Below are 4,110 nucleotides of genomic sequence, written 5' to 3'. Positions count from 1 at the left end.
AAAAAAAAAAAAAAAAAAGCAGTCCATAAAAACTAAAGGCCGGGCATGGCTTAGTGTGCAGGGTGCTTGCCTAACAAGGATGAGGCTCTGGCTTTGATTTGCAGAAGCAAATTAAACCAGAAGCCTGTAAAAACAGCGGCAGGAGGCTCAGAAGCTCAGCTTCAGCTTTGCTAAGTAGTGAGTTGTAGATACTGTTGTAATTTAAAAACTGAGAAGTCGGGCTTTGCAGCAAGGCTCACAGAGGAGGTTTAGGGGAAGAGAGAAGAGAAGGGGGTAGAGAGGAGGGCAGAGGCCAGTCCCTGGGGACAAGAGTGGCAGAAGAGAGGGAGGGAGGGAGGGAGGGAGGGAGAGGAGGTGGGAAGGTCCACCTTTTAAAAGGGAACATAGCAAATGTGCATAAAGGGTGCCCTTAGTGGCTGCAGCCGAGGACGTAGCCTGTCAGGACCCCAAGGGCAGGCCAGTGCAGATGCCTGAATACTAACAGACACACAGAAGTTCAAAGTCAGTCCCGGGATACAGGAGACCTTGTCTCAAAAACAGAAAAGAGAATAAAACAAAAACCATCAAAGGACACATAGGTAGAACGATTGTGTAGCAGTGATTTGATTATACAAAGCGCCTTGAGTTCCAGAAGACTTTTAAAATCATATACAGCTCAGAGGCAGGCAGATCTCTGGGGGTTGAGAGCAGTATTGTCTATATAGCGAGTTCCAGTGAGTAAGGAATCATAGTGAGAATGTGTCTTAATCAATAAATCGATAAAAATGTTTAAATAGGAATCACGTACAGCCAGTTCTAGTGGTGCACACTTTTAATCCCAGCACTCAGGAGGCAGAGGCAGGTGGATCTCTGTGAGTCTTGGGTCAGCCTGACCTACAAAGGGAGTTCTAGGACAGCCAGGGCAACACAGAAAAATCCTGTCTCGAAAAACAGCAACCTTTACCACTCTTTAATACAGAATGTTGGTAGTGAAAAACAGAAAACACAGATCATCAAAAGCCCATTTTTCACATGTATTAACCTTCAGAGGGCTTGTCTGGCATTTGTCACTGCAGAGCCAGGTGTGGTGACAAATGCCAGCATCCCAGAGTTTGAGAATCGGAGGCAGAGGACTGAGAGTCCAGGGCCATCCTTAGTTACATAGTAAGCTCAAAGCCAACCTGCACTACCTGAGACCCTGTCTAAAAATGACAATAAGAATAATTTTTTTAAAAAAATCATAATCTAAGTCGATGCCCTAGTTAACATGACATGCAACCACAAGACAAGATTTGTGCTGGGGTTCCCTTAAATGTCCTTCTAGGGCTCAAACAAAGCTAGGAGTCAAAAGGTATTAAAGGGCCAGCAAGACGGCTCCATAAATAAAGATGATTGCTGTCAAGTCTCACAACCTAACGTTAATCCCTGGGATCCACATGGTGGAGTTGGAGAAACAACTGCCACAACTTGTTCTCTGATTTCCATATGCTCCATGGTAGGAGCTTTCCTAAATACTTGAATTTGCCTGCACGGTGCGCGTGCACACACATTTTCAATTTAAATGTAAAAAAATTAAAATATTCTGTAATAGTACATTCCATAAAAACAAAACCAAACAAGACTTTTTTTTTTTGGAGCGGGGTGGGGGAAGGGGGAGGGGGAGGGGCTACAATGTAAATTGGCTGCCCTAGAACTCACCTCCCAGACCAGACTTGCCTTGAGCTCACAGAGATTGGCCTGCCCTCTGTCTCTGCAGGACTGTGGTTCACAGAGTGTACCACTATACCGGGACTCCACGGAGGGGGTGGGGGGAGTAAATCAGTTTGTGTACGGTCGTGTTCATGCCTTTCCACCTGACATCTGAGTACAGGCTCTGTCTTGACCAAGCTGTCTGTGCACAGATCCACAGCCCGAAGGAGGTCACCTGCCCTCAGACCTCTACAGTGCTGGCAGGACAGTGTCATCACTGGGGCAGGCTTAAGACAGAGGAGGGCATCTTGAGTGTCAAGCGGGAACAGTAGAGGTGCCCTGTATTAAATCGACTATTTAAGATTAATCACCATCCCCTTAGTTAAGCTGTTGTCACGTCTAAGTTCCCTCGCGGAGAAAATAATCTACACTTCCAGCTACGTTATTCATGGTCCAGTTTGTTCTCAGAATACTATAATAGGCTTTGTGGAGATAAGTTTTATAATAGGGATTTAATGGAGTGAGAAGGAGCAAGTCCCAGGCCTTGGAGCATGAGCATTTGTACAGAGCACCTCCCCATCCCCTAGTCTGCACCCCAAAGGATACTCAGCCTTCTTTAGGTTCTAATTTCCACAAAAGAATCAGATGCACGGGCACAGCGGTCGCTTCGTATAGGGAAGGGACTTGCTATTTGCAGAGCTGGGGAAACAGCAAACAGGGATGAGGGCCGAACTCAGCAGGGGTCAAGGAAGAGCCCATCAGTGCCTCTTCCAGGGAGTGGTCCAGGTCGCTGCTCTGTAGGGAAATTTGAGTGGTGCTCTTTGAACAAAATTGTGTGTGTGTGTGTGTGTGTGTGTGTGTGTGAGAGAGAGAGAGAGAGAGAGAGAGAGAGAGAGAGAGAGAGAGAGAGAGAGAGAGAGAGAGAGAGAGAGAGAGAGGTCTATAGACACCAGCTTTATTTCCCAAGCTTTGATAGTTTAAACTGTTGACTCTGTGTAACTCTGCTGTGAACACACTGTTACATCTTGTCAATTTTTTCTTTTCTTTTTTTTAACTGCTGTGTGATGTTACTTTCCTTATTTACAAATTCCCTCTACTTTGTATCCAAATGGAGCCTATTAGTCTTTTGCTTTACAAAGTAGCAAGGGACTTAAGCCAAACAATTCCTTGTCAATCCCCAGTCTTGATTTGACCCGAGAAGGTGTTAAAAATCCCCCCTTTAAAGCCTCTCAAAACAGGTACACACTTTCCTACTTAATAAGGTTACAAGTTCTTGATTTAATATTGAATTTGAATAATAATCGGTTTCTGCCACACGATAACCACGTAGTATCTAGTTTGTTGCAGCGCTGTCTACCCTATTTGCATATTTGTAGCAAAGTATATAAAAGAGTAAAGATGCTTGGTTTATTATTTACATAAAACTGATTTTAGTCAGGTGGGGATTCTGAATCATATTCTTAACACTTCTAACTTTTGAAAGCAGAGCCCCTTGCTTTGCTGCACGCATTTTAACAATTTCTACGGCTGACAATGCCTCTCCCTGGCCTTCCAAAATGTTTATACTGTCCCCAGTAACACTCCGCAAATGCTGTCGTTTCTGGCTAAATCCTTACTTAGGGTGCATGCTATGCCTCTGTGAGACAGGGTCAGGAGGTCAGAATTGATTTTGGAGGCCACCTGGAGAGTCTAGGCCATGAACTGACTCAAAAAATTTCTATCAGAGCCGGAATAGGCCACCTCCCACGGTCGGATCTAGCCTGACACTCCAACTGCGGGACCAGCATCGCAGACGGGCTTGGGGAGAGGGCAGAGTTGTCGACCCCAAGAGCTGACCTCTTCAAACTTCAGGAGAATTTTTTTGGCAGTTACCACGGTGACTGGGTACTCTAAAGGCTTATCCTTCTTACTGAATGGAGGAGGAAAATAAATAGGAAAAAATATGTTAAAACCTACCTCATAGAAATGTGTGTCACAGTTAAGGTGGTTTTTTTCGTTGTTGTTGTTTTTTTAAAGAATGAAGATGGCCTTGACCTGTTTATTCTTTTGGATATTAATAAAGTCCTAAAAGATGCTTTCAAACTACAAAATTTGATGTTTGAAGCAGATCTGTTTTCATGTTTGTTGTGTGCCTGCCTGTTTTTTCTCTTCTCTTCTCTCTCTCTCTCTCTCTCTCTCTCTCTCTCTCTCTCTCTTTTTCGGTGTGTGTGTGTGTGAACCACATTACTGACAACATATGACCGAGTCATGAGCAAACCTTTCAAACAATGCAATTGTACTGGAAATTCTAATATCACCCCACTCCTCTCACAGAATAATTAATTAGCTATTGGAGGGTGATATAGATATGAATAATTTGCATTGGTATGGATTTTAAGGTCAGTTTTGTTATATGTATATGCATATTTCTAATCTTGATTAAGGTATTGTGATTGTGTAGTT

This window comes from Microtus ochrogaster, chromosome 1, assembly GCF_000317375.1.
Source record: "Microtus ochrogaster isolate Prairie Vole_2 chromosome 1, MicOch1.0, whole genome shotgun sequence".
Classification (NCBI taxonomy): Eukaryota; Metazoa; Chordata; class Mammalia; order Rodentia; family Cricetidae; genus Microtus; species Microtus ochrogaster.
The sequence above is the reverse complement of the archived record's forward strand: the minus strand, read 5'-3'. Positions refer to the sequence as shown.